Below are 24,122 nucleotides of genomic sequence, written 5' to 3' on the forward strand. Positions count from 1 at the left end.
TTGAACAAAGCCCCTCAGTGTTTTCTTTATAATTAATACTATTATTTTTTATAGTAGGTGTGGAGGTGTCACTAAACAGCAGCAAAGCCTCCTTAGTTTTTCGCATTGGAGGCCTCAGAAGACAGATTGAGTTATTGCTTAACCAGACTCCGTATCCAGCAAGCACACTGCCTTATGTCGAACTATCGAGTGCTTCTTAAATCCTGAGAGTCTAGAAATAGTATTGCCCTGTGAAGCCTGGGAATGTTCTCAATTAGCTTGTGGACACGATCAATGACATATGCTCTCTTCCAGATCTGTGCCAATTTCTCTTGACTTTAAGCCTCCCCGACTAGCCATAATCCTCCATTTCCTTTTCCCCATATGTCTTTGCAAAGTGCTGAAAATAGTAAAAATCAAGAAAAATATTGACCACTGAGAACTGAGATCTAGCCGTGAGTGTCCTTTTATGGTACATTTGTAAGACCAGGCTGTGGGTGCCTGAAGAACAGGAATGGGGTGGGGAAATGAAACCATCACATATTTCCAGTTTTTGCTCCTCAGAGTCTAAACAACCAAGGAAAAAAACAGTTAAAAAATGAGAAGTCAAATTTAATTATAAAAAATGTGTGGTCTATTCCTCTGTTAAAATCTGTATACAAATGTGGACTCCATGACCTCAGATTGCCATATTTCTTCCTCTGAAGGACAAGAAAGTCTTCCTTTTACCTCACCCAATTCTCGCCTGCTTTTAATTCGAGCCTATTTCCATTCATTGGGTTTGTTGCAGACATGAAGAGCAAACTGGCTTTGAAGTTAATAATCATTATTTTCTCATTTCTTGGGATAAAGCAAAAAGAATCCCTTTAGCCTTCCTTCAGAAACCATTCTTTAGCCCTTTCATCATCTTTGTCACTTCTCTGAACTCACTCCAGGTCTGCCACATCTGCACGTTACAAGTGTGAGTTCTCAGTGTTCTCAAACATCCCCAACTCCGTTCTCAAAAACATCTGCCAGCTCTTGGGGCCAAGTCTAGAGTTAATCCTTCTGTTTTAACAGCTCTGGTATGGGTCACAGACTAGCTGTTTTGTTGCCTTTAAGCAAAACAAACAACAACCAAAAAAACCATAGGGATGGGATATTTTGAAGGTGAGTGGCCAGCTTTCAGAATGACAGTGTTTTCTTCTGACCTCAAAGATGGGCTGCCTTCCAACGGGATCCTTGAAGTTTCAGCCAGGCCCAGGCGTGGGGTGTAGAGATGGGGGTGCAATGGAGCATACTGTCAAGGTGTGAGACCCAGTGGGGAGGCTGGAGTTTGGAGGGCCAGGCTGGGTTTTCTGAGACTGCTGAATTCAATTCAGCAACTCATAGGATATTTGTTACTAAAATCCCAACTATATTTTGGGAGCTTCTTCAGCGTCTGTAAGACAAGCTAGAAAATCTGAAAATGAATAGGGAGGAGAAATTTTATAAGATACAAGTATTACAGAGATATACAGTATGGAGGCAGATGCAATTAATCAATCCTTATTAACTAATGATCATTTGACTGACAGATTTACAGATTCTGCTCCAGTTAACACTTCTATTCCTAACTTAATATGTCTAAGTCCCAGCCATGTTGTCTTTCCCGGCTTCTCCCTTCTAACACTCTCCCCTTTGTCCAAGGGCCTTGCTTACTCTTCATTGGCATTAAGAAAAATTAAAAAGTGACTGACACCTGCTGGGGGTGAAATCATTATAACGCATTTTTTCTATAAGAATCCATGCCAGCTCACTCTCATTCTATAGCCTCAACTGCAGTTGCAGATGTTCCCTTACTGAGAGACATTCAAAATACAAACATGTTGTAGTCCTGATGAGCTATTCATGTTGTTTTTGTCATCAAAGAGCAGCATAAAAAGAAGAATGCCGGCGACGTGCCATTAGTAATTGAGAGCCTAATCAATTCCACATTGTAATTGCCCCTGTCATCTGTTTACACACCTTTCATCGGTTTACAATCGTGCTCCTAAAAGACAGGCTTGCCCCAGCCCTGCAGGTTGGGAAACATCTGTATTCCTGCTCTCTGAACACAGCATAAAAGTTATGTTGAAAAAGAAACATCAATAACATTTTACAAATGGATTTTGTATTCATTTAATTCATAATCCTGAAATATTAATGTCAGGCATCACTTTCAGCCAAAACAGAGAGCTTCCTTGTGTTTGATTTGCATAAAACAGTTGATGTATTTAGATAATTTGAAGGATTTTAATATATGTATGACTAGTTTACATTAGACTAATGTAGTTTTGAAAAAATCGTGGGTAGTTATTGTTATCAAGTGGAATAATTTCACATATTTCTAAATAAGCTTAATTTTTTTTAAGGTTTCTTTTTTTCAATTATAATTTTCACATCTCTTATATTTCTAGAAACTTCACAGGCATCACTAATATATTTCCATGAAGATTGACTTGTAGCAGCCTTCTATAGGGATTAGAGCTGACATCTGTGTAACAGTGCCTGAGAGAAAAAACTATTAATATAGTTCCTGCTATATGACGATAGACATTAGGATGTCATTAACAGACCAATTTCTGAAATAAAAACTCACACCACATTGGGCATTTTGATCTTGGGTTTGACCCAGCAATATGATCTGGAATCAAGACAAGATTGCTAAAGACCTATAAACAACTGAGGCAAGAGAGAAACTTTTTTTCTTTAAACTCTTTAGAATGGGATATGAATAAAATTAGAGAAGGCAGTATGTGGCTTTTCTCGTTTTCCTGCTTTCACTCGTAACTATTTTCACCAGGCAAAACCCCACCCCCAAATCTATTTTTCATTTTTCTTGGGAATGAATGGATAAAAGGCAGAAAACTCACTACACAATTTCATACTTCAGTTTATTTGAAATGCATATAAAATGCATATAAATGTAGCAAATTCGAGAGAAACAGGGAAGCTCGAGCCAGTGTCCTTTGTTGCTGGGTCCTGTCAGTTACTCACAGAGAGGATCCATTCAGCACAGCTGAAGTGCGTCCCTGCCAATACCACACATTCTGTCCACATGTAGTGTCTTCAACTTTGAGGAAGGCAGGGTCAGACCACAGGGTCAAACTGTTTTACCCTGCAATTTAGTTGATGTTCCCTGAGCCCTTTAAAACTTTCTGAGCTCACAAATATTATATCATTTTAATGAATGCAAATGTTTTAAATCTGGTGTTTAAAAATTTAAGTTAGCCACTTTTCCACCAACAAATATACACGAGTGTCTATAACTTGCAAGCTATTGCTCTGGCTACCACAGAATACAAAGAGGCTTGACACCTACCCCAGTCCTTCAGGTTTCTTGCAGTCCAGGAGTCTTTAGCTGTATAACTAAATATAATTACCTAGCTTTCTCTACATCAGTCTTCTGTTTTTTAAAATTGCATATTCCATTATCACAAAGTTATTTGGCTTGGTTTGTGTTAGAAGAGAGTCACCTTTGGTCTCATCTCTTTGAAAATTCTGTTTTATATATTACTATTTCAATTTACAATCACCCTGTGGTGGGACAAAGGCTTGAAAGAGGTATGATGGGCACCTTGGAGGGGGCTAAGAGGATCAGTTTCCTTATTTCACAGGTGGGGAAGCTAAATACCAAAAGCCCAGAATGAAAAGTCCAAGGCCTATAGCTGGATACAAATGAGCAGAGGCCTCTGGATGCTCACACCAGAATGATTTCCCTTCTCTTCAAAGATTAGGCAGAACCAAGCATCTCAGGGGTGATTGTTTGCAGGCCGTGCTACCGGTACCCAGGCAGCTTTCAGCGTGGTGATTTTACCACACAATGTAAACAGATGGCCCGGGGTTCTAACAACCAGCTGAATGCTTCAATCTGTCCACTCCAGCCATTAGGGTGAGCCGACCATCTCTAATTCATACTGCAGGCCAGCGTGCCATAATTACTGCTTGATCATTTTCGACTTGGAGGACTTAAAGAAAGAGCACCCTTCTGCCTTTGCTAGAATTTAAAAAAGATATTTAGAAAATAGCACGAAAGTGTCATCTTTGTTGTTTTCATTGTCCATGTCAACAAGAATGCATTTTCTTAAGAGATTTGTGTAACTGTTCTTTTGTCTTGATCCAGTTGTTAGAAATTAATTTCCCTTTGTGTTCACAGCAACATCCTTGACCTAACCGGTGCCTTTGCTCTTTATGTACACACAAAGTCATAAAAATCCTTTAAGTCTGTATGAATATCCCTCACAACATCTAAGAGGAATCCATCCAGTTTGGAGTAGTTTGGCTTGAAGGGATTTAATTGCTGCCAACTGTATTCGTAAACTAGTTCTTTCCACTACATCTAACAATTTTGTGAAGTAATTGTTAGCAGAAACAAAATCTGTATTTATTAATGTTTAGTGGTTTTCAGCTGAAATCAATTTTCAAAGCATACTTTTGAGTGCCATTTACATTCAAAAATAAACACAGCAGATATGTTATTAGGCCGGCTTCAGGATATTCCAGGAGGCCTAATGTGCCAACATTTACTGCATCAAGGCAAATGAGTAAACCTCCAGAGTGATCAGCTCCACAGAACTAATGCTTTATCTAATCCAAGGCTCGAATGAGACATGAACAGATTTCTGCTCCGCTACGCTACCAGCAATTAGCAAAGTCTCCCTAGGTCTAGTTACATTTAGAATAAAGTAAATAATATTCATGATTTGGCCATTTCTGATACATTCCCGTGGCTTCTAAAATTGAAAGAATGAATTCAAACAAGCTGTTGCATATAGCAACCACCGTAAATGCTTCTCCAAATAGTGTAGAATTTTTGGAAAATCTAAAGCTCCATATACCTAAGTCTTATACTAAATAATATTCATAGTAGAGCTGCTTAATGTTGCTTTTCAAAAACTCCAAGAAGAACCGTGTATATATTTTTAACTACAAGGCACCAGTGTATACTGATATAATTTTATGTCTCATTTTCTGGCTTCACTGAACAGAAGAGGACCCGCTAGAAATTCTCCTGTCTTCACTTATCTTATGCGTATTTCTAAAAATAAAACGGACATCTTGTTAAAAGATGACAAAATACCTGTTTTATTGCAAAAGGCTTCCTTTTCACATAGAAAATGGATACAGACACGGGTTCTCAAATTGCTAGCTTTCCTTAACGAAGAAAGGTGACAGGGTGAATTAGTTCTCCCTCCTTCAGAATAATGCTTTGCACATATCATCCTCTGCTGTGGTTGAGCTCCACCTACCTGGGAAGGCAGGTTATCCTCCATGACAGGGGAGACATCTGCAATATCTCTGCTCAGCCAGGATTGTCCACCTTCATAAAGTCCTAAAGGCATTGAGATGCCGCTTTTCTTGCTGCATCTGTTTTGATGCAAAACCTACAAATGGAAAAAAGAATTTCCCAATCCCAAACACTCTGGGAAGCTCTTTGATCTTCTGTCTTGCAAGATGGGGTTTGAGTTTTAAGAAACAAATTTTTATGATGGCAAAGACCTTTGACGAGGCAAATAACCTGCGGTAAACTAAGGAGTGATTTAAGATTTTGGTTTGCTAGGTTTCAGGAGCGCCCCCCTTCCTTCTGATGATGTAGTGGAACAGTCTCCACTTCAGTGACTTTTAAATGTCCATGTTATTCTCCAGCAAACTTTCAAAATTGGTTTTATTTTTCTTACCTAACTGATGATTATAGGGTTCCTGTGAATTCTCTGCTCTTAGATAAGTTAGTGTTTCTGGATACAGAGAGTACTTGTTGGATGTCTGTTGGCTCAGTAGTTGTATGTCACCCTGAGGCTCTGACTTAATTGGCAGCTCCACCCATGGGCAGTGGTGCCCCAGCAAGGGAAGGTAGGAAAGTTAGGCAGAGCAGAACGGCTGTTTCATGAGGTTCTCCTGACTACCTGGATTATTTACTGTCTTAACCGCGTCTTTTTTTTTTTTTTATTAATTTATTTTTTTATTACACTTTAAGTTCTAGGGTACATGAGCACAATGTGCAGGTTTGTTACATAGGTATGCATGTGCCATGTTGTTAACCTCATCTTTTAGGGCAGTAAAAAATAAAAGAAAATAAAGATATATATTTCAAGGTGAGGACTTATGTGATTGCTTCGTAACTGTGGATCTCCTAAAAAGTATTTTTTTATGTGTGCCCCTCAACATTCTCAGTTGCTAGTGTGCCAAAATCGGATGAGTGGTAAAAGGTAAATGTAAATTGAAAACAAAAGCGCCTACTGTAATATCTGGCACATAATATTAAATAACTGTTAGTTGATACTGAACTCCAGAGACTTATACACAAATATCCTTTAAATGGAGAATTTTATATTGTAAAAGTCACATGATTCTCTTTTTATGCTGCCAGCCGTTCTCCATGATGGACATTCTAAATATTGAATATTACTGTCTTTATTTTTGAAATGAAAGGGACGGGGTAAAAAAACATAAAAGATTAGCCTAAATGACGGTATGTGGTCACAGACAGAGGAAGCAGTTGAAGACTGATTTGTTTTATTCCATTTCATTTTTATTCAGAAAGGCAGAGGTGAGTTAGTTTTACAGGAAGTTGCAGTATCCAACTTTATTTTGTTTAATTTTTGAAACAATTTTGCTTATGTGGGTTATACTTGCTTTTAAGGTTTATTCCTGTTGAAACATGTAGATCTGGTTAATTAAAAAACTGCTGTGAAGTATTCCATTCTCAAATTCTCAAGTTTCTTGCCTTTTTTTTTAATAGTTAAAAAATTTGAATTCCTTACTAAAGCAGGAATGTGTATGACAGCCATACAAGGCAATATGTCTCATGCTGGTCAAGATTTTTGGTTAAAATCTTAGCAAAGTCGTGGCAATCTTAGGAATTTAGATTTTCAGACACTGAGTAGTTGCATAAATTGGACAGTGGCTCTTTGATTTAGTTTTGTACATGTATTCTAAGTAAGTTATTTATATAAATTACTAAACCTAACTCAGTATTTTTAATCATGATCTTCAGCATGCATCATTATATGTTGTAGAGGAAAAGAGCTTTTAATCTACTGGAATTCCAAATCATCTGTGTTGCCGTTCCTAAGAGAAATAGATAATGTTTGGGTAATGGTTATCATGCAGTTGATTTAGATGACTGTTGTGAACTGAGTGTTTGCATCTGCCCAAAATTCATAGGTTGAAACTGAAACCCCCAATGTGTCTGTATTTGGAGATAGGACCCGTGAGATGATCAAGGCGAAATGAAGTTATAAGGGTGGGTTCCTAATCTTACACGGCTGCTGCCCTTATAAGAAGAGGAAGAGAGATCAGAGCTGTCTCTCTCCACCATGTGAGGACACAGCAAGAAGGCTCTTGTTTGAAAGCCAAGCAGAGAGCCCTCAGCAGGAACCAAACCATGCTGGCAACCTCGAACCTGGCCTTCCCAGGCTCCTTCACTGTGAGAAATCAACCTCTGTGGTCTAAGCCACCCAGTCTGGTGTTTTGTTATGGCAGCTCATGATGACTAATATAATAATCGATGTATTATAACACTTGTGGGGACCTTACAATTTTAAGGAGTGACCAAAACATGAGTTGTCCTGGGTTTTGTTTATATTCTGTGTCTCAGAATCAGTGAAGCAAAGAAGTTGATGCTGGAGTAATCTGCTACATCCTCAAAATGGCCCAATGAGGCCAGTGTCGATAAACTTATCGCTGCACATTATTATCATTACTACCTTAAGGATGAGGAAACTTACTTGCCAAGAGTCACACAGTTAAACTTAAAGTACAAATTCAGAGGTCTTTCTGTACCACACTGCCTTTTAGTTTCAAAATTCCGTCCTGAATCATTTTATTGGTATGACTTGCATCACCCTAAAGAGAGCTCTGATCTCAGGGAAGCTTTGTGCAAAAAAAGGGAACCATAGGAGCTGGATGACATTTAATCGACCCAGAAACTTCTAAAAATTCCAAAGGCGATGTTATGTGGAGTTACATGCCACTTACAGAAACCAGCTTCCAGCAAGTGGCTTATCAAGACTAAGGGGGTAGCAAAAGGTAACTGCTGAAGGTGAGAGAGTGGCTTGGTGCAGTGTTTTCAGAATAGAATCTATCAGTCAAGGTCCTGGCAGGAAGAGTACTTTCAGGCTGGGTGTTTGATGAAAATTTCTAGGAGAACATGAACAGGGTTTTCAAAAAGTGACTAAGGCTGGTGTAGCACCCCTAAGGGGCATTAAGAATGCAGGGCCATTATTATCCCAGGCCTGAAGAGGACAGTGCGAGTGAGCAATTATAGGAGCCCAGAGAGAGAATTGTGTGGAAAGAGCTCCTGACAGGAGCTTTGACCTTCTGTGGAGAGTCACAGCCTGTCCACAGAGACCCTCATTCTCTTCCTACCTTCTGCACTCTGCAAACCAGGGGAAGTGGGACAGTGGCTCAACACAAGCAGAAGCCAAAGGACAAGGGAGTGCTGATAGCTATATAAACCTCCTCCTGTGCGTGCACATGCATGTACACACACACACACACATGCGCGCGAGAGTATAGACAGAGGATCTGCCTGGACAGGCAGTTCAAATGTATCAGACTCCCTCATTGTGGCCCCTCAATACTCTATGGTCTGGCCTATCCCTTCCTTTCTGCTCACCACACACTACTCACTCTGCTTGGCCACACTGACCCTGGGCCATGGGTCATTTGTGCGATTCTCTATGAGACATTGCTCTTCCTCAGCTCAAGCACCTCCTTTTCAGAGAGACCCCTTTCCCCCACCAGAGTTTCTGCTCTCCCTTAAGTTCTGCATTTTTACCCACATGTGACCCCACTCACCCTTTTCTTTGATTCCCTTGTTTTGTTTCCTTCGTGCAGCTCCTAGTTTCTTAGGTTGGGAAGATATTTATCATTCATCATCCCGTGAATTTTTGAAAACTCCAGGAGATCTGGGCCTTGTCTGCTTCTTTCCCTGCTCTATCTTTAGCCCCTGGAACAGTGCCTGGCATTTTGTAGGCTCTTGAGATAGGCTTGTTGAATTGCTGAATGAGTGAATGAATGAACAAATGGAGTGTTTGGGGTGTACAGTGTAAAGCACAACTTAATAACTAAGACTCTGGAATGTAGCAAATAAATAAAGTGGCGGAGGGCATCAGGCAGAGATATGTGGAGTTCTACAGCAAAGAGCATCAAATTATGTCTTTATGCTGTCGATGTTGAATTTACTGGCCCCAGGATTACACTGAACAAAGTCATTATTGAACCCAGCATTTCAACAGTGCTGTCCTTGCTGCCTGTTAGAAAGCATAAACTGGAAGTCTTGATAAGTGGCAGCAAATGGTCTTGTTTTCCGTGAGCATCTCGGAAACATCAGGGACAAAGCCAATTTAATGCTTTTCTTGAGAAAGCCCAACAGTTTAGGTGATGCGTTTACATTTCTTTCATACTATATGATTTAATTCTCCATACTGTTCCTATATATCAGAGTTTGTGATCTTGATTCCTTTGACTAGGATTTTAAATAAGTTTATTGAATTAAATGTCTTATTCAATTTATGGGTCAAGGGGGTCCAGTATGCCCCGTTAGCTGATAGATGGACTGACCATGACTCTATTTTTTTCTGCCAAGCTAAGCTTCTCGTAAGCTGCATTTCTGTTTGCCCAAGGAAATCCCCGTCCTTCCATCTCCACTTCCCTCAATAGCACCTTTACTTAACACTTGTACATTTTTTTGGTGATTCACAAAAATCACATTTTCCCTTTTAGAAACAATTGAACTTTGAATTTTGGGATTCTTGCCCCACTTAAGATACTTAAAGAAACTCTAGTGAGTGTGTGAATTAATTAAGAGGTATTGAGTGGCTCTACCACGCTGGGTGCTATCTGGGCCCTGAAAACACCAGGAAGAACAGGACAGACTTGGTTCACTTCTTATGGAGCTTCTTGTGAGTGGGGGGAAGATTTTTTAAAAACCAAGAAATATAAAATAAAGAAAGGAGTTATAAGCTGTGTAAGGTAGAGCATCCCCAGGGGCCCCACTTTAGGCAGAGCCATCAAGGGGGCCCTTTCTGAGGGGTAATCAAAAGGTGGATGGCAAAAGCAGATGGGAGGGGGGCACTCTGGACAAAGGGAACAAGGCCAAGTTCCTGAGTGAAGGAGGAAATGCTGTATTTGTGGCAGTGAGAAGAGGCCACCAGGGGTGAGGAGCCCTGAGTTAGGGAAGAGTGGTGAGGACGTTTGACTTCAATCTAACTGCAATGCATGCGTTTGATAGATTTTAAAGAGGAGAGTGATATGATAGCATTTCCATTTTAAGATACATTTGCCTGTCTGTAGTGAGTGAATCAGAGGCAGAAAGTGTAGCAGAGTAAATCAGTTAGGAAGCTATGACATCAAGCTGTAGGAGGCTGAGAGGAGGCCATTCATGTTCAGGAGGAAAAAATGATAAAGTGGGATTGTGGGTTTGGGGTGGTAAAATGAATAATTGGTGTCCACTTTCTATTTGCTTGTGAAGTACGAGGTAAAGTTGTCAGCTGAGAGTAAGCGCAGAGGGGAAGGTGTGGAAGGTCTGAGGCAGCGCTGTGAAACAGCCATCTTGGGAAGTGGGAAAGAGTCCGCTCCAGTAAAAGAGGAGAATTGATGACTGTGTGGAGTCCCCATAGAGATTTGAGATCCTGAATTTAACATACGACCGCTATACTTGATTACATGATTTTCTCCTGCAGTATTCAGTTGTTGGGGACATTAAACTGTTAAATATAAAGATAGTCCTGTGTACTTTAAGCTGGAGAACTGAATTAAAACTAAGAATCTACTCATCTAACAGTGGTAGTTGCATTAACGGAAGTGACCCTTAACATTTTGAGGAAGAATGGTCTTTTCATTGTGTTAGACAGCTGTAATAGCCACTTCCAAAATGAAATAGACACCAAGCAGGGATTAGTGACCAAGTGTTTATTTGTGACACGCTCTGAACTAGCAGTTGGGGAGGCCTGCAGTACTTCATCTTATAAAGTAGCATGCTGAGGAGGTGTTGTGCTTCCAGACATAGTCATGGAAATGGCCAGAGTGTTCTTCAGGGGGCCAAGGTGATGCTACATATATTGAGGATGTTGAGGACAAATATCCCAAATCGGTTATTTCCATAGCGGTCTTTTCGCAAACGGAAAATCTCTTGTAGCTGTGGCAAACCGACAGAGCTTGCTTTTAATTTTCTTGAAATGTCCTAACTACAGTTGGATTTGTTTTATGGAAATGTGTGTGTGGAGGTGTTTTCACATAGGCATGCATCTGTGTGAAATTATGTGTTGGGTGGGCAGTGGTTGTTTTCACTTCGTCAAAACCAAAGCATCTGCTCCCAACATCAATTCTTTCCATAATATGCACAAAAACAGATAGGTCCGGTTCATTCTGAGAATAGGCTAGTGTTCCTAAATATTTTGTCTTCTCATGTTACCTGTTAGGGAAGCTTTTCTGCTTTCCAAGGGCTGTGTAACCCTGTTTTAATATTCTTTTCCACTATCGCGGGCAAATGTTCCTGGGAATATGGCTGTGAGTGGCCTTATTTGATACAACAGTCATTATGGGAAGTAGCTTTGAAACGGGATCCATATGAATTCAAAATGACTAGAACAATGATTTCCACCTTTTGGGAATCCCACTTTGTGAAAGGAAGGAGGTTTCATAGAGAGGTTCTCTTGCTTAAACTTTAAATATTAGTGAAAATTAATATTGTTTGGAGACTTTTATAATCTCCCTTGACAGGACCACGGGCATCTTGGTCGTGGGTTGTTAATCACAGCTGCAACTGTGAGGCGTTGGCTAATGCTTCTACTGAAGCATAAAGTTGTGCACACGAAGGGTTGCTAGAAATACCCACAGGAAAGCTTCTTCACTGGGGCTCTGAGCACCCAGGGGAAAGAAGGGCAGGAGAGAGTCTAGATCATCTCCTTCCTATCAGAAAAGCATGCCTCTTGTCCTGAGTAACAAGATAGCCTCTGTCTTACACAGGCAATGACTTAAGCCTTGAGAAGAGTAATGGACCTAGATTCAGGACCTGGCTCTAGTTTATCTATAATAGCCATGAAACCTTGAGCTCAGATTCAACTGGGAGCTTGTCAAGTTGTTGTAAAGCTTAAACAAGCCTTGCAGATTGGGTTATAAAATTGTGGGATGTCATCTGAGTCCATCAGTGCTTCTCAGCTTCATTACTTGTCCTTTGTCAGTTTGTCCTAATCAGTTTGCTCTTCTGCTTCCCTTAGTAGCATCTCTCCTCAAACGTCTAATCTCAGAAACTTCCGTTTCGCAAGGAAAACATTGAATATAAACTCCCCCAAGTTCCTAACCTCCTGCCTACCAAGTGATCTTTACGTGCTCCTGTCCCCAAATGGACTCCTCTTCTGAGCCAGTGAGCTGGGCCTCATCCCCTCCCGTGCTCACATATCCTTACAGATCTTGCTTCATCATTTATCCTCTTGGTTCCTGTGTCAAGTTTTCATCCTGATTGTCTCCTTTCTGTCACCAAATTATCAAGACCCAATTCTTTCTCTTTATAAAACAGCCCCTCTCTTAGGGATGAGTCTTAGCCTCTCAGGCCTGAGATGTAGTGGTATCCAAGATTCTTTTCTCTCTCTCATGCTCAGATCTAGTTAATCAGCAAATGCTCACTCTCTCTTTCCTCTCTCCATTCCTCCAGCCACTTCCTTAATTTGGGCCCTCATCATCTCTAATTAGGATCATAGCAATAACCTCTTAACCAGTCTTCTTGACTCTTCTGCCTTTAAATTTGTACTCTGCAGATCTGTCTGAGAGAAGAGGGGATGAAGTCATTTCCTAAGGCAGTGGTCCTCATTGTGTGCTCTTCTGGCCAGGAGCTTCAGCATCACCTGGGAACTTGTTGGAAAGGTACATTCTCTGGCCCACCCCAGACCCACTGGATAGAAATGCTGGGGAGTGGGCCTCATCGGTCTCTGTTTAATGAGTATTCTGGGTGATTCTGATGAGGTAAGGTTTGAGAACCACCGTCCTCAAAGATAATCAAGGTACTATTAACCAAAGGACGGGAGAGAGATTCTGGAAAACACAGTCTTGTCTACTACAGGGTTCTGTGCTACAGCAAGCTCCCAAAGGACCTTATTTCTAAAGTGTTGCATCTCCAGGTGCAAACCAGGCTCCTGGTTTCTTGAATGAATGCCTGAATGTGCCCAGTGCTTGGCTGTTCCAGGAGCAGAATTGAGGTTACTTTCTTTTCTTTCTTAGCGTTTTTCAATGAGTTTTAGAGATTTACTCATGCTGGGAATCAACAGGTTATCACTTGGAGTCCTGAGAACAAATGGCCTTTGTTGGCTGGAAGCTGCGTCATCTCCCTAAAGCCTTATGACAGCAGAAGTCCCTGGTACCATGACCCTTGAGACCCAACCTTTTGCAGCTCTCTCCCTTGTCTCAGTTAATTCTGACCTCACTGGGTAGATGGCATTTGAGTGAAGCTTGAGGGTTAAAAAGAATTTGGTAAGTGGAGAATGAGGGGAAGATCATTTCAGGCTCAAAGAATGCTGTAAACAAAGACGAGAGGGATGAAATTACAAGACATGTTATGCAGCCAACAAAAGTAGAATGGCATGGGCTGAACAGAAGACATGAGACTGAAAAAGTAGTTTGTAAATCAGTCCTGAGGAGTCCACTAAGGGAGTTTGGACTCTATATGAGAAACTGTGTAATGGATAAGTAAGAGTCATCATGTGAGAAGTGTTATATCCCATATTTGTACGTCAGAGGTACCTCTATGTAATTTTATTTCCCAGCAAAAGACGTGGATAGCAACTTATATGTAGGTAGAGTCAGAGTTCAGTTGAATAAGGTTGATAAATCCACCCGACCCTCTGCCTGGGGAACAGAGGTAACAGCTACCTACACATTAGCACACTAGGAAACAGTAAGAGATCCGCTGAGACTGAGCTGCAGATATCTGGTTGTTCTTTCTTTGTTTTCTAAGGTGTGGACACTGGCTATCCAGGTGTGAGCATCTTTAGCGGTGACACATTAGCTCAGAGACATGGGAGCTGAGACAACCATGGGACTGTGAAAAAGTGCCTTAAATAAGGCTGGTTCCTGTTTGAACACTCCCTCCCCAACTTGTCTTTGCTCATCTACCTGGACATCTCTTACTAAGGGAACGCTTCAGATCTTCCAGAGTGAGGGTTGTGACTTATTAAAGAAAACAGCTGTTAGGTTCCTATTACATGACTGGTTTTGAACAGGCACCAAGACATTTTCCATCTGATGATGAGTGTTAACCTTCTTAAGTGGCTGAAAAGCTAAATATCTCTGTAGGTGATCAGTGTGATCCTCAGTCATTAGTCTAGCCTCTGGCTATTTTGATTTCAGAGTGATAATACAGAACTTAGTGAAGAAGCCACCACAGAACCAGCACAAGCTCACAGAGGAGCTTCAAATGCCTGCCTCTGGTTAAAATGGATTTATTTGCTCAGGTTAAAAGATTTGCTACCCAGACCAGACTTAAAAGTCTAAGACAAAGACTTAACAAGGAGGAGAAACAGGAGAAGGTAGTATGAGGGGAATTTTTTGTTGTTTTTTACAAAAATTGTCAGTTTTTCTCGTTGCTTAATTTTCCATCGTTATATTTTGGGAGATGAAAGAAAGAAATAAGTCATCCTTTGGCTCTGACTGCAAGACATCTCTGCTTCTACTGATAATAAAAAAAGAGCTGGATGATATGAAGCCCCAGAAACGCAGCTCAATCACTCCCCGCAATTACTGTGTCTTATTGATAACTTGCAGCTCTATCCAGCAAACGCCATCTCTGGAACAAAGCCTGTCACAGATCAGACTGAATCCATTAAAAAGCTTTGATTAACATGTCCCTGGGGTGTGCTGTGGAAACTTTTTACGCCAAAGACAGCCTATTGCTGCTGCTTCTGAATTGTCCTCCTGAAACACTCTTGTGTTTTAATCTAGTGCACAGTTTAAATTAAAAAACGGCAATGACTTTGTGTGACCTAAATACAAGCCACTTCTATTCAGGGTGGGATTTATCAACTGCTAACATATTAAGTGTTCAGAGAAGCAACAATTAACCTTACTGTGTGGTGGCTAATATTAATTATATATATATGTATAATACATATGTTGTGTATATAATCTCTTGTTCTTTCTTCTATTCTTAAACACGGCCCAGAGAAAGGGTCATAGTGAATGTGCTTAATCTAGTGGATATAAAGCTTTGTGTTCACCCTTAGTAGAAAAGAAATTTGTTTGTATTTGAGGAGCACAAGAATCACCCTCCCTGGTGCTTTTTTATTAGTCTCTGATGTGGATACGGCAATAAATCGCAGCCTTTTGAAGCAAAGATGAAGTTCAGTCTTCCAAATGTGGAGTTGTTAGGGGCAGAGACCTGCTAGTTGTCCACACGAATATCTCCCTTTCATTCTATGGGGGAAATTCAATCTTGAGGGAGGGTCTGTAAGGGGTGTGTGTGTGTGTGTGTGTGTGTGTGCAAGTGTGTGTGTTTCTTTATTGCTAACATACACTCTCTCAAAATACATATACTCTCTCAAAATACAAGTGCTGAATGGTTACATTTTGGGACTGTTATGAACTACATTATGCAATAAAATGATTATCTTCGATGCCGTAAAAAGACATTGTGAAAAGAGAAAGAGGGCACCTACCTACTGCTCTTCGCAGTATTTTAAAATCTCTGAAACTGATGGAAGACAAAAAGCTTTTCATGGTAGGATTATTAAAGCAAATTTATTGTTGGCAGCCATTAATTATGGCAAAAATATAAGAATGAATGAAAGAGTATCGGGTAGAGAATGTAGCAGCCCTGGGGCCCCTCTACTGCCTACCTAAATGTATAAAGACAGCCTTTTCCCTTCCATCACTAGAGAAATGAAGTCACACTCTCCTTTTAAGGCTACATCTTACCACTCACTGGGAACTCATGGCACCTCCATCTTTCATCACATATAGTGATATATAGGTACAGAGGGGGACCTAAGGGATCTTAGATTGAAGATAATTTATAGCCATTTAAATAAAATATATTTTGGTTAATTTGTGGTATACAAAAGTGTAATGGCCTGCCTTGTGAAGTGGTTGAAATAGGATGGGTGATGTGTGTCAAATGAGAGTCGGGAGGACATGATTTATAAGGCAAATAAGGCCTAACATCTAGAAAAGAAAAATATCAAACATTTAATGTTTTCTTTTTTGATGACTTGAAAATGTTTTTCTTTTGTTCCTTCAAAACTCACCAAAAGCTCAACAGAATCTAAGATTCATGAAGGTATGTATCCTGGTGTTTTGTTCATGGTGGTCCTATCTCTAGCTTCTAGAACAGTAGTAGAACATAGTAAAACACCCAACAAATATTTATTGTTATTTGCATTGGATTCTCAGCAGAGAGAAGCTCATGACACATTATTACCAAAATGAGCAAGCCATAGCTGTTACTCCCTCTCGGCTTGTTTCATCACAGTGGTGTTAGGCACACAAGTTGCTCACAGGTGCACCCTTACCCTGCCTTCCTTCTTAACCTCAGACTTCTGCTAGCAGATATTCATTATGAGAGCAGCATCTTTGGTTTTGACAAAAGTAGATCTTCAGCACTTCAAGGGCATCCAACAGTGAGCTGACATACCATTGGGGAGCCCAGCACTTTATATTTAGTCTAGGTTCTGTTCCACACCTCTATTAATAGATAGTCTCTGGCGGCCTGGGATAAAGTGGAGTCAAAGTACTTTAGAATGAATAGAATGGTGACTAGATCTTTCTGAGCGGGATCTTTCGCTCAGGCTGGTTTCTGACCTGGTTAACTCTGACTGACTTCCTTTCCACTGATCTGCAGGACCATTTGCCTCCCAAAAACACAGCATTTGATATGAGCCAAGCATGAGACTGCTTGGTAAGAACCTCCTTGGAGAAGAACAGAGGTAGATATGGAGCAATGGATCATGCATTTGCAAAACCAAGCATCACTCTCAATGCCATACCTGTCCAGAAATTCTAATTTTCTTCTAAATATTTTATATTTGGCTTTGAAAGTTTATTTCCCCCTTCCATACCCACCCTTGGATCTGATATTGTGCTTCCACTACTTCCTGGCCAAGGAGGTGGTCCAAAGATATGAGAAAAATAATCTGTTCAAAAACAGCCAATGGGCATTCTTCACTACAGGAAAAAATTGGGGGAAAATGTAAATGTTTCAATGTAATTGTATTGTATATTAGATGTATATTAGATGACTAATCATTTGTATATTAGATGACTATTAAAAAGGCAAATAATAACAGAGGGAAATATGTAAGTGAAGAAGTGCTAAGCAAAAGTAAAACAATCTAATATAAAAACATAGGTTACAGCTAAAAAAGACATTAATAAATATTTCAAAAGTCAATTTTTATGGAAATGGGGAAGGGCAGCCATCATTTAGTCAGTGTTATTTCCCAGGACTTTCACAAATGTTCTCATAACAAGTGTAGGCAATCAGCATCAGTATCACCATTTTACACATGAAGATACTGACCTTCAAAGAGGTTAAATATCTATCCAAGAAAACACTAGGAGGAAGAGACAAACTGTGAATTTCAACACAGAGATTTTCTGATGCTGAACCCAAACTCTCTCCATTACAACAAAGAATTTAATGTTTATTTGGTTATTCTTCTCTGTAAAGTTGCATTAAATTGCAATTTAAAAAATATTGTTTGATATAATTGCTTCAAATATTAGTAGATCATGAGTTAGCATTCATGTTACACTGACACAGTTGAGGCAAAAATTGATGCTTATGAATATATTTAATTTCCGATTGGGAAAAAAGGAAGAATGTTAGCTAACTTGATAGATAAAAATCTTTCTCTGGCAGTTTAGCCTTTTTTCCTCTTCAGTGAAAATGCATTTTCTGGTGCAGTGGATAAGTCTCATGAGATCTGATGGTTTTATAAGGCGGTTCCCCTTTCTTTTGGCTCTCATTCTCTTTCATCTTCATGTAAGGTGTGCCTTTCACCTTCCACCATGATTGTGAGGCTTCCCCTAGCCACATGAAACTGTGAGTCCATTAAACCTCTTTTTCTTTATAAATTACCCAATCTTGGGTATGTCTTTATCAGCAGCGTGAAAACAGACTAATACAGAGATGTAGGCAATTTTAGAGAAAGAGTAAAGGATTTTTAGGCGAATGAATGGACCTTGAAGAAAAGACAATAATCTGGGACAAAGTTCCTCTGGGCTCCGGTTGTGATGCCAATTCTAGTCTTCTTTTCTTCTAGTTAACCTTCCCGGTTTGATGAGATTATAGAGAGGAGGTGCAAGACAATTGCATTCCTTCTGGAGGAACATTGTTAGTCAGATAGGAGAACTTCAAAGGAAACCCTTCCCCGTACTTCTGGAGGAGCAGAGGGGCAATAGACAGGAAGGCAGGAGGTCACCTTGGTGCTAAGGTTGCTTCTTTAGTTGAAAGTACTCAGCATGTCCAAGTGCCAGGCTTTGAGGTATCATTTTTCTAAGCCCCGGCACTAGTTATTTCACACATTGCCAACATGCCCAAAACATTTTGTTTTCTAAGCAGTTTATTAAGACAATGACACTCCTCCTCATATTCCAGGGAATTATATTAATTATGAATGTGCACTGTATTATATTACCATTTAGTGTAAGACACATCCTGGGTTTACTCTATGACTAGTCAGTTTGGAAGACCACTCAGCCTGGAACCCCAGGTGCTCTATTGGGAAGAGCTTGGGTATTAGAAGTCAGCTCTCTGTTTGGGTCCTGGCTCTCCTGCCTACCATCAGTGCGATGTCACACCATTTACTTGACTTTTTGGAACTCAATTTTCCTCTCCCTTAATAGGATTAGAAATGTATAGCATGCAGGTGAAGGACCTGGGATAATTAATTATACCAATTATATATTGGTAATATTAGTACAGCATAGAGTAGTGGTTCTAAAGTATGGTCCCCAGACCAGCAGCATCAACATCATGTATTACAAAGCAAGTTCTTGGGCTTGAACCCAGACCTACTGAATCCAAAACACTAGGGAGAGAGCTCAGCCATCTGTGTTTTAGCAAACCCTCTGGGTAATCGTGAGGCCTGCTAAAATTGGAAACTATTAGCAGAGTGGTTAAGAGTGGAGAGCTCATTTAGAAAACTGGGTAATGCATATAGTTACCTCATACAGTAGTTGTAAAGAACTCAGTGTTTGGCACTGAGTAGGCACTAGATAAATGTCAGTATTATTTACATCTGAGAAACAGAGTTTGTGTGCTCAAAATAGTATTTGAGTCAAATGTTCCTCTTAGTAGGCAAAATATAATCACTGCTAGGCACATGAATTTTGGACTGAGACAATGTGTGTTTAAATCTCATGTCTGCCAACGTAGAAGCCATTGGTTTTGGGAAAGTGTCGAGGTCTCAATGTTCTTATCTGTAAAATGGAAATAGTAATAGTATCGACTTCAAGTAATTATAATGGCACTATAACATGAGTAGTAAGGTGTTGACAAAGATTTTCTCCTTGACTATTCTTTAGTCAGATTATACTGATGCCTTTGCTAGACCTGACCTTACCATAGGCTTCTGTCTCTAGCCTTGTAGAATCCGGTTTTAGCAAGAGTCTTGAAAAGTTAGAGACAACAGCTACTCTTGGTAATGGATGACACACACTGTCTGATCAAATTCTTCATTGTCCACCATCTGCCAGCTGATGTCTGACCACTTTGGCCTGCTATCAGCAAGAATCTTGTTAGGTCAGATTAGCCAGAATCGTTTTAGGCAGAATCCCCTCTTCCCACGATATTTTTTCTTAGCAATTTTCCATTCAGTGTCCCGCCTCACTATAAATCTTCACTTTTCCTTATATTCAGTGTTGAGCCCAATCTCTCTCCCCTACTACAAAACTGTATTGCATCAGTATCTACTTTTATCACATAGCCCTGAATAAAGTCTACGTAGCCATTTTAACAAATGTCACAATAATTTTTTCTTTACCAGCATGTTGGATGAAAATGTTAGTTGTTAAGAATTTCTCTTCAAATAGAAGTAGTCTAATTGAATGACAAATGCTCACCCAATGATTTCATGTCTTAAGATCATCATGGAGAATTATCTTATCATAAATTCCTGCTTACTCTTGAAGCTTCAATATAATTTCACGACTTTTTTTTAAGCTTCAGGATCAAAAAATATCCCACGATTTTCAATGAAATTAATCCGTGTGCTTAATTTGATGCTCCATTTAAAAAACAATATAGTGTCTCTGATAGTACCTCAGAAATAAATACCTTATTGCCTGGCATGGTGATGTGTGCCTGTAGTTCCAGTTACTTGGGCGCTCCTGAGGCAGGAGACCAGGAGTTTGAGGCCAGCCTGGGCAGCACAGTGAAACCACATCTCAAAAAATTTTTAAAGTTGTAAAAAAAGAAATAAGTACTATAACCAGCAGCTGCCATCCTACATGAGAGGGTTACTCTATGTATACATCTCCTGATGAAGGGTGACTCAGAGTAACACCACATTTAGTGCAATGCCATACCCAGTTTCACACTCTCAGATCAGGCTTTGTTATTCTTGAAGACTGAGGTCTCATAGGTAGCCTGGAAAACAGTTCACAAAAGGCTCTGAATAGTGGATGCACATGCTTAACAAATCTGTTTTTGCTAGTCTCCATTACCTTCCTTCAGCAGGTGTAAAGCTTTAGTCCTGATATTCCTTTCCATTGTAGATGCCTGGCTCTAAGCCTTCTTTGTTTCTACCCAGATGCCAGCTTCTAGTTAACTATTCTTTTTTTTTTTTTTTTTTTTTTTTAAGCTACCAACCATCTGGAGGAAATCTGATTGGGGCTAGGGTCATTTTTGTACCTTTCAAAATGCGATGTAGGTAAAAGGATTTGTCAAACCCATAAATGACCCTTCTTAGATCTCAGAGGCACTTCAGATTGGCAAGGGACTCCTTCGTGGAGAAGCTGACTCAAGCAGAGGTAGCAACAGAGGCAAAGAGGAGCATGCTGAAGCTACAAGATGCGTTGAGAAATATAGATCTGCCCAATTATAATTCAAACAAAAACAAGTGAGAAACTGTAGTCGGTTGAGGCACTCTTGGCCGAGCATCTGGGCTTTGCATGCATGCATGCATAATTAGGCTTCAGGCAGCTGCAGGCTTCCACAGTGCAACAGGGCAGGCGGGATATCATAATACACAGTAGGCTGCATATCAATGAAACTCTTTTTAAATTCACATGAAGCCTAAGATAAAAAGACATCAGCAAAAATTAAACAGCATTCAAAACGGCAGTGAATTGTGATACAGGCCACCAGGAAAACAATGAAACCCGACCTGGTTTCCCCCCATTGTTCTGTTTCCTTCACACAAATAGATTAGAGCAACAGTGCTGACTTTGTTTTAAAATACACACACTCATTAGATCAAAGTGATCAATGCACATTTAAGCAACTTTCAAGGCATCACAGGAAGAGTGAAATGGTCTGCTTTATTTTGAAAGACAACAGAGAAAATCACACACATGCATTGGGGCATTGTGATATGCAGATGGTTGGCTTTCAGAAGAATTAAATATTCATGGGAGATAAAAATCTCTCTCATTATATTTTTAATGTATATGAGGCTTTGGGCTCAATGCCCTCTGTGTTCACATAACAGACAGACCCTGTTGTCCAAACACATGGATCTGCACACAGGATGGCTCAGATCACATCCCGAGATGTCACCCTAGCCCGGTCCGGTCAGGCCCTTCCACCGCAGGGCTGCCCCATGGCAGCCAGTGACACCACTGAGACAACTTTGCCATGGCCTTACTTTTGTTTCCTTGGTTGTTCAGTTTAATGGCAAAAGACCCTCAACTGTGTTTTGTTTACTAATTCCCCCAAGCCTGCCTTAAATCCAGACTGCCAAGGCCACAGGAAATCTTTCAGGCCCCTGACAGGTACGGGGAAGTCTCTGAGGTACCTGGGCGTTTGCATTTGCTTCTATTACTAACCCAGGTGCAGCATTATAACCTTCCTGCTTTTTCTTGTTTATTCCATGTCTTTGTTTGACAGAGATTCAAAGGGGTTTCTCAGAGGCTTTTAATCTGATTAACTACACATGGGTGATAACTGTAAGGGTTGGGATGCTACAGGACAGGCAGCACTGTCGGGTAGGGTCAGATTTGTCATCCCTCCTGCCCTCGCTTTCCCCAACACACTCCCAGTTTTCCCCTCCCGCACCCCGTGCGCCAACTCACTCAGAAAATAGGATTCCGGAGATGCTTTTATTGAGGAAGAATAATAAAAAAAAAAGATGTGTTTCTTCTTCATAGGCTGCTGAAATAATGAACTTATTAACCGTAGATCAGTGAAATTAATGAAAACTAAACCTGCTTAAAGGAAGGCATTAAGGTGAGAAAAATAAATATTCCTCTACATTTCAATTTGATTCTGAATTTATTTCATTTTACTCCAGTTAGAAAATTGACTCCACCTATGGCATTCACTAGAGTAGCCATCATCTTCTACACCGTGTCATTTTCTGTGCTTCTTTGTACATATATTCTTTTTCCTATGCTTTAAGACTGTATCCTCTATAGAAGATGAGTAATTAAGCAATAATGAAGACTGAATCGTCACAGCATTTTGTTGTTGGCATTCAGGTAATTGTAGCTGCACGTGAGGTAGTTATTTGACCAGGTCTAATGTGTTGAATGGGTCTCTTGCTTTTTTTTTTTGGTCACTGCTGTTGCCCTCCAATAAATTCCATCTTATCTTCAACTTAGATTTAAATACATGTGTTTTCTAGGTGTTGTTTCTGTGATCATATTTTAAACACAAGCTTAAATGTACTTACATTACTGGATTCCAAAATATAAATAGGTAGGACACTCAGGAATCAGATCTAACTTCCTTTTTTCCCCCTGTCTGTGAACTGTGTGCTTTCAGTAAAAGGTAATGTTTCCATGTTGGGAATTCCCATTATTTCTTTTAAATATCCTCTAAAGCCCTGGTTTAAATAGGAATCCAAGTTCTTATTCCAGTGAGTCGAACAATGCAATAATATAGATGTAGGGATCAAAGACATCACTGAACCATCAGCCTCCTGCGTCCAGTGTAGCCAGCCATTCTCAGCCATCCCCAGAAGCTGCATCGTCAGGGGTGGCACCAGGGGCTGAACAGTGAGCTGGCCAGGCTGGAGGGAATCTCCTCAGGGGAAATGTGTGAATAGACCCTGATTTGGAGGAAATATCCTCCCCCGCAACCTTTATTGAGGTATGATTAACACATAAAAATTGTATATATTTTTTACAACATGATGTTTTGATATATACTGTGAAATTATTACCACAATCAAGCTAACATCCATCACCTCACGTGGTTACCTCTGTTTCCCTGGTGAGAACAGTTAAGATCCACTCTCTTAGCAAATTTCAAGTACACAACACATTATTACTAATTATGGTCACCAAGCTGAACATTAAACCTCCTGAACTTATTTATTTTAGAACTTAAAGTTTTGGCTGAGTGTGGTGGCTCATGCCTGTAATCCCGGCACTTTGGGAGGCTGAGGTGGGAGGGTCACTTGAGGCCAGGAGTTTGAGACCAGCATGGGTAACATAATGAAATCCCATCCTTAAAATAATTAAAAAAACTAACCAGGTGTGGTGGTGTGCACCAGTAGTCTCAGATACTCAGGAGGCTGAGGTAGGAAGATCTCTTGACCCCAGGAATTCAAGGCTGAAATGAGCTATGATTACCCCACTACACTCCAGCCTGGGTGACACAGCAAGACCTTGGCTCTTTAAAAAAAAAAAAAAAGAAGAAGGCCGGGCACGGTGGCTCACACCTGTAATCCCAGCACTTTGGGAGGCTGAGGCGGGCAGATCACGAGGTCAGGAGATGGCGTGAACCCCGGGGGACGGAGCCTGCAGTGAGCCGAGATGGTGCCACTGCACTCCAGCCTGGGCGACAGCGAGACTCCGTCTCAAAAACAACAACAAACAACAAGAAAATTTGTACCCTTTGAATAATATTTCCTCTTTTTTCCTGTGACTCAGCCCCTGGTCATCACCATTTTACTCTCTGTTTCTATGTATTTGACTTTTTTTTTTTAAGATTCCACATGTACATGAGACTATGCAGTATTTATATTTATTTATCTGGCTTATTTCAT

Source organism: Hylobates moloch, unplaced genomic scaffold (assembly GCF_009828535.3).
Source record: "Hylobates moloch isolate HMO894 unplaced genomic scaffold, HMol_V3 SCAFFOLD_6, whole genome shotgun sequence".
Taxonomy (NCBI): Eukaryota; Metazoa; Chordata; class Mammalia; order Primates; family Hylobatidae; genus Hylobates; species Hylobates moloch.